The sequence below is a fragment of the Natrix helvetica genome, assembly GCF_964273705.1.
Source record: "Natrix helvetica genome assembly, chromosome: 1".
NCBI lineage: Eukaryota > Metazoa > Chordata > Lepidosauria > Squamata > Natricidae > Natrix > Natrix helvetica.
In genome coordinates, this window is record NC_138548.1 from 234,985,499 (window position 1) to 234,998,960 (window position 13,462).

Below are 13,462 nucleotides of genomic sequence, written 5' to 3' on the forward strand. Positions count from 1 at the left end.
GGTTTCCCCTGTCCAGTTATGTCCGACTTTAGGGAGAGATGCACATCTCCGTTTCTTAGCTGAGGGAGTGAGTGAGAGTTGCTTGAAGATGTTTCTTTGGTTATGTGGCCAGCATGATTATATGCCAAAGTGCACAGAATCAGGGGTGGGATTCAGCCTGTTCAGACCGATTTGGGCAAACCAGATGTTAATTTTAATCTGGTTTGCCAAACCAGTAGTTACAAGGACTGGCTGACCCCGCCCACCCTGCCCCTCCCCTCCCCGGAGTCTTCACGCAGCCTATTCATCATGCCAGGGCTCTGGGAGGGTGAAAAATGTGCCTACCGGAAGTACCGGAAATCCAGAAACAGGCCCACTTCTGGCCTCTGGAGGGCCTGGGGAGGGGAGGATGCTTTCGCCCTCCCAGAGGGTCGAGGAAAGCCTCCGGAGCCTGGGGAAGGCTAAAAACAGGCCTACCATAAGTATGGAAACGGGCCCATTTCCGGCTTTCAGAGGGCCTCTGGAGCCAGGGGGAGCCTGTGTTTTCACACTCCCAAAACCTCCGGAGCCTGGGGAGGTTGAAAACACCCCCTGCTGCCATGGTGCAGGAAGCCAACTAGGCTACGCTCCCATGGCCACACCCACGCAGCAAATGGGCAGAGAACCAGTTGCTAAATCTTTCAATCCCACTTCTGCCCAGAATGCTTCCCACTGAAGTTTCCCATTGAAGGTAAGATTCTATTCACATTTGCTTTCTACTGTAAATGCCTCATGACTTGCTGGGGCAAGTAATGGGATTTGAACCCAGGCTGTCAGCTTTCCAGCTAACAAGCTCAGTTCCTTAATCACTGAGCCAACATGCCCCCCCTCCACACACACCTCCTTTCTTTAGGGTAACTGTAATGTACATACCTCCCCTAAAATTTCAGAGACATAGAGATGAGCAATGAAAACAATACAATGAAAACATTGGGAAACGTAGATTGATTGTAGCAATGTCACTAAATGATCCTTCACACTTCCCCTGGATTCTCCCCAAGAGAGGATCATCCCATAGTTTGGAGAACCCTGGTCTCAAATAACTTTAAAAAATGGACTTCAGTTCCCAGAATTTTCGGGGCAGCATTGGGAAATTCTGGAAGTTGAAGTCCATACATCTTAAAGTTGCTGAGGTTGAAAAAAATCTCAGTGTTTTTCTATTAAGGGGGAAACAGGATAAATGTGTTTTAAAAAACATTGGGAATTATGTCATATCTGCTGTGAACCCCTCATTCCATACTTTTTATTCAGTGGTAAAATTAATATGTTCTGAATGCAAATGAACACAGAAAACCCTCAAAGTGCACACAGTCTAGACTGAGCAGCAGAAAAACAGAATTGATTGATTTTAAATAAATAGCAATAGTACTTAGACTTATATACCGCTTCACATGCTTTATAGCCTTCTCTAAGTGGTTTAAAGAGTCTGCATTTTGCCCCCAACAATCTCGGTCCCCATTTTACCAATCTTGGAAGGATGGAAGGCTGAGTCAACCTTGAGCTGGTGAGGATCGAACTCCTGTCAGTGGGCAGAATTTAGCCTGGAATACTGCATTCGAACCACTGCACCACCATGGCTCTTAAATCTAAAATAAAGAAATGTACAAGAAATTAATTCAACAGCTGCATTTGGAGGGAGATCTGTGAGGGGCAGTAAATGGGCATTGAGGGCTATATGCATTCTTTAGGAAAAGTTCGTAGGTAGGTGAAACATTTCCTGATTTGGAAGAGTTTAAAAAAAGTGTTGCCAAATGTTTATGTTTGTCATTCTCTTTGCTCCTATCACAGTTGGAACTGAACACCCATCCATGGTGAGTTGCAATATTTAAATTTCTGCAACAAGGCTGCATACTTGCACCAATAGACAGTGTGAAACATGCCTGTGTGGAAATGAACTGAGTGAAGGTGGCAGAGAAAATCATTCAGATCGTAATTCGACACTTTGGATGGAATAAGAAGCTAGCAGCCTGAAGTTGTGCCCGATGTAACACACACCCATACAAAAACACACATCACAACACAACACACACACACACACACCACAATCAGACATATGATCACCAGGGTGGGCACTGCTTCTAACTGTTCACGTGCTGAATATTTGGATCAAGTCAGATTCATGTAATGATTTAATTGAAATTAGTTTGAGGGAGTCTTCAACCACAACAACACACGAGCACACAATAGATACAAACTAAAGGTAAACCGCTCCAAACTTGATGGCAGAAAATACGACTTCAGCAACAGAGTGGTCAATGCCTGGAATGCACTACCTGACTCTGTTGTTACATTCTCAAACCCCCATAACTTTAACCTTAAACTGTCTACTGTTGACGTCACCCCATTCCTAAGAGGTCTGTAAGGGGCATGCATAAGTGCACCAGCATGCCTACCGACCCTGTCCTAATGTTCCCTTTTGTTCGTACCCATTTCATGTATCCAAAATCATGTTTATACATATATAAGTTATCTAATACATGCTTGATGAAATAAATAAATAAAATAAATAAACTTTGAATTTCTAGAGTGGAAAAGACAACTAACATTTCTTGCTGGAAACATTAACTACAGTACCTTATTCAGATATCGTAAATATCTTAGTGAACCGAAACTGTGTTTGTAATTATTAAAATGTTTTCCATTGGTATTCATTCTTGCTGATGCATTAGAAGTCTGACTTATAGGACTATGTTCAATACAAAGCATTAAATATCTATCCAAGAGTAATATTTCATTTTGTTAAAAAAAAAAGGACACCAGCTAGTTCCTCCAGTTGTAGTAAATCATCACACAGCCTTGTGCAATCAAAGCATTCAGATTAATTTAGGGGGAAATAGTTCCATAAATATAGAGGTGCTTAAATATGAAGATTTGCTTCCTAGCTTATGAATTTGCATTCCAATCTGATGCAATGTTTTTAACGTACAAGACCTTTCCCTTCAATCCTGTATAATGTTTTGCACCTGAATTTTGACAACTGTTATTAAAAAATAACACTAACAAGAAATGTGATTTATTGCTTAAATCCTGAGTGCAATCATTTTATTTTTTTAATGTAGCAGATGATACCTGTCAGCTTGTCAGAAATCACGATGACTTTATTTTCAAGTCTTTGAAAACATTGCTCATTTACAGCTATGGAATAAACTTATTTCATCTGTTCTAGGTGAGTTGATTGTCATAGCAATTAACTGAAGTCCTAAGCAATAATATAATAATATATTCAGGTCAATATTAAATCAATCTAATCTCATTTCTGCACTAAATAACTCCTTCCTTCCTTCCACCCACCCTCCCTCCCTCCCTTCCCATATATTTATATGTGTGGTTCCAAATTTTAATACAATTGGCCTAATACGCATATTTTTCTAAACAGCTTCTTTTATTATAATGGCTTTTTGGAATTTATATTTAACTGTACCCACCAAAATACCTATTTTTCTATGCAATTTCTTGTGAACTGCATTACAAAATTTAGAGAAATGCATTGTTAGCTACATAAGTATGTTCTCACTCACAAATAGGTTAAGGAATTGCAAAATGGGAACCTACATATTTAGAGTAGATTAAATTATTTTTCCTATCTCCGGTTTCAGCTAAGACAACATGCAACTGTGGAATGTCTTGTGCAATCCTGCCCTACACCAATAGCCTATAAAATTTTATGTCCAGTTCAAACTGTTAATTGTTATAGCCATGCCTTAAATGATTTGGAATCAAGTGATTACCACTGATGTGAGCTCTGCCCAATCATCTAAAGTAGCAAAATAGCTGGTGGGCAGAAGAAACCAGAACTTCTTAGTAATGAGTTATTTATGGTGGAATTGTCTACCTCTAGATCTTTGTTTGCTTTTCTCTTGATATGTTTTTCCTTAATTCTCTGGAAAATATTTTGAAGGCGTATTGGGGAGAAGGGGAGATTGGAAAGAAAAGGAGGGGGGAAATCTCATTATGTTTCAAGAGGTTCTTTAGCAGAAGGTCCTTGGAAGATCTGCAGGCTATTTACACTGGAGACAAATCAAGATATATATTTTTAATTTATTAGATGGCAGGCATTTGGCTATAAATTTGCCAAGATCAGTAAAGTTGAATGGCACCTACCTAATTATGTTTATTGATTAGAAAACATATAGAGAACTTTATACAGTTGTTATCAATATTTAAAACAAGTAACATAAAAGCACTCTTATGTTCATCATTATCAAAGTAAAAAAACATGAGTGATATATAAAGAAAACAAATATGGAATGGCTTTTCCATTTTAAATTTCATGGGAGATATAAGTATGCACTGAATTCCTTCTGACTTTCTGATTTGGGTTGTATTGATTAAGTGGTAGATTGAAGAGGATACAAATTATAGTAGTAGGCAGTTGGGAAGTTAAAACAATAGTCCTTTTCTTACAAAAATTGCTAAAGCATCCTTTCTTAATAAGTGGTACACAAAATTAAAGCAAAGGCTGAAATGAGCCCTGAAAATTTCCAGCAGTTTCTGTACCTTCAAAGAATTTTTGCTACAGTAGCAACATCTGTCTTACTTCTTAATAGTTTAAATGGTGTCTTTCTGTGGCTTGCAGATAGTGAAGCTTTTATTAATGGCTAGGAAGGAAGGAAGGAAGGAAGGAAGGAAGGAAGGAAGGAAGGAAGGAAGGAAGGAAGGAAGGAAGGAAGGAAGGAAGGAAGGAAGGAAAGGAGGAAGGGAGGGAAATAAATGTATGCAATGTTTTTTGCATGGAAAAGAAGCTGACCAATTAAGCAACTATTGTAATACTCTGGCTTTGCTGAACAGAAAGCAGTAAAAGGACCAGAACATTTAACTGACAATAGCAAGTAAAAACTACAATAGGGAAGATTTCCTTTAAAATTCAGTAATCTGCATTGAATAGATGGGCTTTGCAATGGCCTTTCAGTGAAAACCACCTACAGTACATTACCCAGGCTTAAAGTAATGGAGGAAAACAGAAGAAAGAACAATGGAACATAACTTTCTGGATTCTTCACCAAAAGAGAATAACAATTCTGAGAAAAAGCCTAGTATTTTTCCCTACATTGACATTTTTTTTACAATGTGTATGTGAATTAAATATTTCCAAATAAATATTGTAAGCATCAGAATACCTATTATTATAACCTAAGCAAGTCTCTTATGAAATATCCTTAAAACTGAGCTTATATCTTTTAAGTTTCTTTAAAGATTTCCCAGTATCTCCTTCCCTGATTGATATGACACTGTGACTTTTCAAATGCCAATGTTCTTCAGGGTGACGGGTGTGAAGTAGGGAGATGAAAAACTTTGATTTCAGTCTGGTTAATGAAAGGAATAACTTCCTTCTATAGAACAGACAGAATGTCTATTCAGTTGGTGTTGTGTACTTGAGTTACGACCACCTAGTGTCAATCAAGCTCGGAGATCGTTACCATTGGTCCAGGCACACAGGCATTCCGGGAGCGAGAATGGCAGGGTTTTACTTGGTTGATGGTTTGACAGCTACCATATAAATAGCTGTCAAACCAGCATTGCTTGTTCTGTTAGTTGACGTTCTGGTTGAATAAACATTGTTAAATGCAGAATCGCCTCAGTAGTTTCCGTTGAGTACATAATAGTTACAGTGCTACATAAACACTAAACCTTAAGATAAAAGGTGAGGAGGAGGAAAGGGAGAAAAGAAGTTTGCTGCCCTATTTAGTTTTTAAGTTTTAAAAGATGATGCTTAACTGGTTGGCCTCAAGACAATTGCATCAATTCCTTTTAGAAGTAGGAATTGTTGCAAGGAAGCAATCATCTCTAATATTGTCATTGCATAAAATATTCTCAAGACTGTATACCTTTCAGAAAATAATGTTAATTTTGAAAAGTAACTAGAACAAAATAAAATCATTTAGCACATGAAAAGACAATTTAGAACCAATCTTGTTAAAAGAAGCTTGTGAAGAAGAAGGGAGATATAATGTTTAGTGATGGAAAAACATAATCAAAGAAAACCATCATCAACACATGGATCTTTGTAGTCTGATCTCCATGTTTTCATGATAGCAGAAGGAAATTCTTCAAAGGCAGTTGAAATGTACATCCATGCTGGTGGCTTTTAACTGGAAGAGGATTAGCTGAGTTGTAAGTGGCAGCAATTTCTATTCAAACTGTAGAGCAATTAGTTCTTGATGTGCCACACTTACATCCTCACTGCCCAGTAGATAACAACAGGAATGTTCCACAAAATGAAAGATGTGAATGTGTAATTTCAGAAATAGTGTGTAATATACCACATTGGAAGGAGAGGGCTTTAGCCAAAGTAGCCTTGATCTGCTGGCTGAAGAAGCGCAACACTAGGCCTGGTGTGTAGAGGCACAAGGGAGAGAAGGGAGGGGCAGGTGGAAGGAGCAGCTGGCCTGTGGCCTGAGCAAGCTAATCAATAAGGAACCATCCTGAACAGCCTTTGCCAAAGAATGAGCCAAGCGCCTCCAAGTAGTGGCCGGACAAGCTGAAAGTCAGGGCGTTCTAAATGGCGATTTAAAATGGTGGCTGCAGTTGAATCAAAATGGCGGCCACTACAAAATGGCCAATCTCCAAGCTGCTGAATCCCCCAAAATGGCAATCCAAAGAAGTGCCAGCCAGCAAAGGACAGCAGCAGAATTAGGTTGAAAAGAACCCAGCCTTTCAGGTCCCTCCAAAAACACAGAGGTTGAAGGAAGCTGGCAGCTTAACCCTTCCAATAACTAATGAGAGCCATGGACCATGTTCAGTGCACACCTTCTTTTCATAGGCTACTGAGTTCATGCAACATATCACCATTATATACCAGATAAATAAATATTTTTCAACTGGAATTATTTTTAATTATTCAAACTCTTTGAGTGTTACACAAAGCTTTTCAGCTTTGCCAACTAGATGGTCTTCAGATGCAAAAATTCATTTCCCATAACACAGGTGGTATGAACATGGCTGAGAATTGAGATGAGGGACCCACATTGGAGAAGGATGGCATAAGGCAAAGGTTACCTGAGGGACTGTCTTCTCCCAGTTATTTCTACCTATCCAATCCAGGATGGATATAATCTGAGTCCTGTCAGCCAAGAAATGTCAGTTGGCAAGGACTAGGAATCATGTCTTTTCTGCCTGCCCTCTAGAATATTCTCCTTTTTGAAGTTAGTACTCCTTTTTGAGGAGTACTCATCTCAAATGATCTAAGCCCCAGAGCTCACTGTAACAGCATTGCCAAAAAGTCATTAAGAGTTGTTAACCTAATTTTGCAAAGCTTCTTCTCTGGTAACATTGTACTGAAACTAGAGCACACAAAACCTTTGCCAGACCAATTCTCGAATACAGCTTGTTTGCCTGGAATCCACACTGTATAACGGACATTAATACAATAGAGCCAGTCTGGAGATATTTCATGAGAAGAGTACTCCACTCCTCTGTTGCAACAGAATCCCTTATGCCACCAGGCTTGAAATTTTGGGCTTGAACAACCTGGAGGTATGCTGCCTACAGTCTGACCTAAGCATCATAAACAAAATAGTCTGCTACTACATCCTACCTGTCAACGACTACTTCAGCTTCAACCCCAATAATACGTGGGCAAACAATAGATACAAACTCAAGGGTAACCACTCCAAACTCGACTGCAGAAAATACGACTTCAGCAACAGAGTGGTCAACGCCTGGAATGCTCTTCCTGACTCCATTGTTATAGCCTCAAACCCCCATAATTTCAACCTCAAGTTGTCTACTGTGGACCTCACCCCATTCATAAGAGGTCCGTAAGGGAGCATGAACAAGCGCACCAGCGTGCCTACCATCTCTGTTCTACTGCCCCCATTTATTTGTACTCATATCCTTTGTTCATGTTTATACTTATACCTGTTATCTTGTACATGTTTGACAAACCAAATAAAATAAAATAGTATGGCCCTGACCCTGTTGGCCTTTGAGAAGGTCTTGAAAACCAGGTAATGTGCCAGGGCTTACGGTCCTGAGTATCTGTAAGGACTCCATTTCCCATTTTTCTTGACACCTATGAATTATAGTATCTCTTGGCTGCTATTACTTCATTTTTCTTTTTGTGTTGTGTTCTAACTGGTTACGTGTTTTCATGAAACCAGAATCACTGGTTTGAGATGGGTGGCTATACAAATTGAATAAATAAATATACTTCAATAAACATTTAAGAATATATGGCAATCATTTTTTTAAAAAAAAATGAGGTAGTGCTATTTATCTGGAATGACACCTGGAAAGGGAGCTGAACTCTGATTAGGAAAGGCTTCTCTAGGCAAGCAGACTATAGAAATGTTTTGGTTTAATTAGAACGATGTGATAGTATAACATAGAATAAATGACTGAACTCAGTAATCGCATCAGAATTACATGAATATAGACGATTTTGGAGGATAGCCATTTCTGCCTTACACTGAAGATATGCAGTCTTTGTAGCATCAACCAAGACTTTTATTGGAGCTAATGAATGTGCTGTAGCCTAAAGATTAATGATACATTTACTTTTTTTTTTGTAGAGTTAATCCTTCCCCAAAATAAACCTTCTAAAATGACTGGAACAAGGGCTAATGAGAATGCATCACCTGCCCCAAGAATTAACATAGGCAGATTAAATATTGAACAACTGCTGCATATGCTTTGGTCTGCAGTGTTGGAGTTCCATTATTTATTTTTCTTTATGCAGTATGTAAGAAAACCAGGAGGAGCTATCTCCATAAAAACCAGGCCAAACACTGTTAATCTATAAGTACAAGTTATAAAGACTTTGGCAAACTTCCTGACTTCCTTGGGATTTCAGAAACATTCAAACATTAGGTTTCAGCCTGGTGGTTCACAGTTATGTGGGCTACATCTAACCAACACAGCGTTTGATATGCTTTGTTGATTTTTTTATAGGCCTCCAGAAAGCCTATGACTAGGTTGAGATAACACGGACACATAGAATGAATTTATTGGTGTCCCTCTGCAGGGACACCAATTCAGGCAGTCAAAATGTTGACAAAAATCAAAGAAATTTCAGAGGTGCTTCCTTTGCCACCTCCTTCTAGTAGCTATCTTCAACCTCAGTCCTGATGTTCAAATCTTGATTCATAAAACCAGCATATCCGCATTTCTTCAGACTTGTTTCAAGTACATTGTTTGCTCTGTTGATAACGTTATAGGGCACAATGTGTATCTGATTAAGGCCATGAGCTAAATGGTTCATCCTTTTACTTGACCTAACAGTGTTTTCCTGAGTAGATTAACCCAGAATTCTGAGATTACAAAGAGCAGTGGAGAAGTAACTATGGCTGGGCATGGATGCCTTTGTTATAATTACCACAGATTTGATCTTCACATCATAAAAGATACAACTGAGGTAAGCTGAAATGATCATATCATTCCTACTCAGCTCTAGGGAGCAGTGCTCATCTCCGTTTCTAAGCCAAAGAGCCAGCGATGTCCAAAGATGTCTCAGTGGTCATATGTGGCCAGCATGACTCAATGGCGAAGGAGCTCTGTTACCTTCCCACCAAAGGGGTCCCTATTTTTCTACTTGCATTTTTACATGTTTTTGAACTGCTAGTTTGGCAGAAGCTGGGACAAGTAACGGGAGCTCGCTAGGGATTCAAACTGCTGAACTGCTGATCGACAAGCTCAGCATCTTCGTGACTGAGCCACGGTGTCCCTCTTAAAAGAGGGAGATGCAGAGGCACAATTACAGCATTCTGGTACTGTATGTAATCTAAATAAAAAATAGTTTTCAGACTTTCATGGAGTCTATTTCTTGGTCTTTTCTGCCCCATAAGGCCAACGCAGCATGATAAAAATGTGATCGATTGATACAGAAGTAAATGCGTAAATCCATCCAGGTTATGCCATTGCACTTTTCAGAAAACACATCAAAAGCTTTTGTAAAAAGTCCCATGCCAAACAATGCTCTGCAGATCAAAAGCTCTGGAAATACTCCCAATGAGGATCCCCAGAAATTGGGACCAGCCTGAGTGAACAAGAACAGAACAGAAAAAAAAAACCTGAATATTCATACAATACTCAGAACTATGATTTCCCTCATGTAGTCACTGAAATTTCAGTTCGATCAGGATGGGTCTGTTCATCACAAAGCATTAATAGATCAACAGACTTGGAAGGTACCTTGCAGGTCATCTAGTCCAACCCCCACCCACCCAAGCAGGAGACCCTACATCTGCCTCCACCTAGGATCGAACTCACACCCTCCTGATTGTGAGGCGAGAGCTCCACCTCTAGGCCACAGCAGCAGGTTGAGAGAACTTGAGGGGCAGATGTGCTCTCAGAAAATGGCATGGGAGGGAAGGATTAAGATTCTTTGTTTTTGGGGCAATATCTCTCAATTGTCAAAGCCGTCCATATAGCTGTTACTCGGGGAAACACTAATTTCAAGGAAAGCTCATTAAGGGACTCTCCCATCTGAGGATAGGACCACTCACAGGACCAAGGGACTTCAAGCTTCCTTCTGATCTGTTTCCTAAGCTTAAGCAGCTTGCCCTAAAGAAGGCTTTCAAGGGGAGGACAGAGACCTGACTCATTCATAACCATAGCAGGAAAGACAATAGAGCCAGAAGATTTGGGGGGGGGGGGTGGAATCTTCAAGTGAAGATGTAGTAACTCAGATTGGCAGCTAGACCCCAAAGCAACTGTTTTAATTTCCAAGCAGCGTGTTGTATGCGCATACAGGAAGCCCCTGCTTGCAAAACGAAGACGTTCATCTGTGAGATATTTTCCCTCCCATTTTCCTTGCTCCGTTACAATAGTCTTTTCTTTTTATATCTTGCGTCCGACGTTGCCTTTGTAGTGGTGCAGCCTCGTCTTTCCTACAGGCGCAATGTTGCCAGGGAGAGGCACCCGGCACCTTCTGGTAATTAAAACCTTTATAGAGCATGCATATTTTAATTATGACTTGTTTTAATGTTGAAAGTATTGACTCAGGCTGCCCACATGAGACACAGCCACACATTCCTGCAGGGCCAGCAATGACGGCCAGTGCATTCCTCAAGAGTCCCAAATATTAAACAGACATGCACTCGTGTTGAGCCCCGTCTGGTCTAAATATATATAAACCAGGAAGTATAATGGGGGGGGGATGTCAGAGAGGTGGGAATAAACTTCCATATGTTGGAAAGTTAACCCAAAGCTTCAGATTAAGTGGCAAAACAGCGGCTGCAACAGAGAGAAAAACATCTGAATGGTTGTAGACTTTGAGTAGAATATAATATGTCTTTGTTAAGGGACAAACAGGAATAGGTTTTTCGCTAGCATGGCCTCCAGTTCTGTTGCCCAGAGGGATCCAAATGCTCTCAAGTTCCAACCTGCACAAAGGGAACTTTCTAAGCTCGGCAGAATTTTCATCAGTGGCAAGGATGTTCAAAAAAAAAACCCAGAAGTTCCCTAGAGAAAACAAAAGGTGTAGACGGGATGGAAATCTCTCAGCTTGAAAAGTAACGGGATAGTAATTAAGGGCAAACCTAGACAAAATAATAAGCAAGAACGAAAAAGCTCCCTGCGTCTATTCATTTTGTTGACTAAAATGGAAAGGATTAGAGTTCATCTGCCACCCCCCCCCCAAAAAAGCATTTCTAAATGATTCAGCTCAGGCTTTTGGGGGTGGGGGTGGGCAGAGAGGTTGCAGGCCACCACCCATTTCTCTCTTTCATAGATCACTGTTGGAGAATGCCACTCAGAGTCAATAATAGTGGGCAGAGGTGGTATTCAGCCAGTTTTGGCAGGTTTTGGAGAACCGGTAGTGGAAATTTTGAGTAGTTTGAAGAACCGGCAAATAGGCTGGCCCCACCCCCACTGCCTCTCAGCCAATTTTCTTTTGTTCCCCTGAACAGGAGAATGGAGCTGGAAATCAGGTTAGTGAGGTGGGGAGGGGAAGGATTTTGCAGTATCCTTCCCTTGCCATGACCACAAAGCCACGTCACACCCTTAAAGCCACGCCCACAGAACCGGTAGTAAAAAAAATTGAATCCCACCACTGGTAGTGGGGTATCTGTAGGGCAGTGATGGCGAACCTATGGCATGCGTGCCACAGGTGGCACGCAGAGCCATTTGTCAGGGCACGCGAGGTGCTGCCCTGTCAGCTGGCCAGCACACATGCGCACGCTGGCCAGCTGAGTTCATCCTTTTTTTTTTTTTATAATAAAAATTTTATTGGTTTTTCAACTTTTATAGGGAAAAGGGTAAATGGACAGGTATACAAATTTTGGCAGTTGCAAAATGTGAAAGGCGCCCCTCCCTCCATACCCATAGTATACATTTATATATAATGCATTGGTATATAATTGATTACAATCAGCATATTAGTTCTATTACTAAATTCAATCAGATTAAACATTACAGTATAAAATCCAAATATAATTCCATTATCACTTTCGGTCAGTTTATAATAATATGATTTTCTTGTTTATTTTTGTGATCTGAGTCTTCTTGCTATTGCCCCATCTCCCTCCACTGGCAGAGCTCAGGCCCCTCCCGTGTCCTGCGTGTCCGTTGTAGTGTCTCGTGTTTTTTCTAGGAGTGTTTTGTTTTTTTCCATAAAGGCCTGCGCCTCTATGGGTGAATTGATTCTGATTCTTGTCTCCTCCCAGAATATCAGCATACCTTCAGGCATCAACCATCTAAACCACACCCCTTTCTGGTATAATTTATTCGCTAATTGCGAATAATTCTTCCTTTTTTCTCTAATCTTCTTAGGGATCTGCTTCAGAATGGTTATCTCCCTATCATGGTATGTCAATGCTTGCCCCCTTTGTACACCCAGAATTTCATCTCTTGTGCTTTTTCTAAGAAATTTAATGTGAACCTCCCTGGGTACATTGTGTGTTCTAGCATAGGCTGAGTTCACTCTATAAACCAGGTCTATATACCACCCCATCTGTTGTTTTTCTTTGTGTGTGTAGTCAGCCAGGATGTTTATCTTGATGTCCCTTATGTTTTCCCCATCTTCTTCTATAACATTTTGAAATCTAAGGTAATAGGACATTCTCTCAAATTCTATTTTCATCTGTTGGGTGTCAAGATCTTTGTTCCCTTTCTGCACAGCTTCTACCCCCCCCCCTCACCTCCTCCACCCCCCCTTCCACAAGATTCAGTCTTTGTGAGTTCTTATATATTTGGGCTTGATTTTCTTTAATTTCATCTTTCATTTCCCTTAGCTGTTTCTTGATTTCCTCCTGGCCCTGTAAAATTTGTTGAAGCATTTGTTGAAAGTCCATCTCTGTAGTCTTGGGTTGCATCAGTTCTGTTATCTTTGACTGTGTGGCTGGACTGGATGTTGCAGATGTTGGAGCAGAAGTTGCAAAGCCAGGTTTTCCAGGAGATGGTCTTTTGGATGCCATCCTTTATAACATTAAAAGTTCAGTCCATATATAAGATAAACAGTTAGAAAAGAAGGGTAGCCAGGTGAGTTCCGGGAGCAGGAGAACCAGGC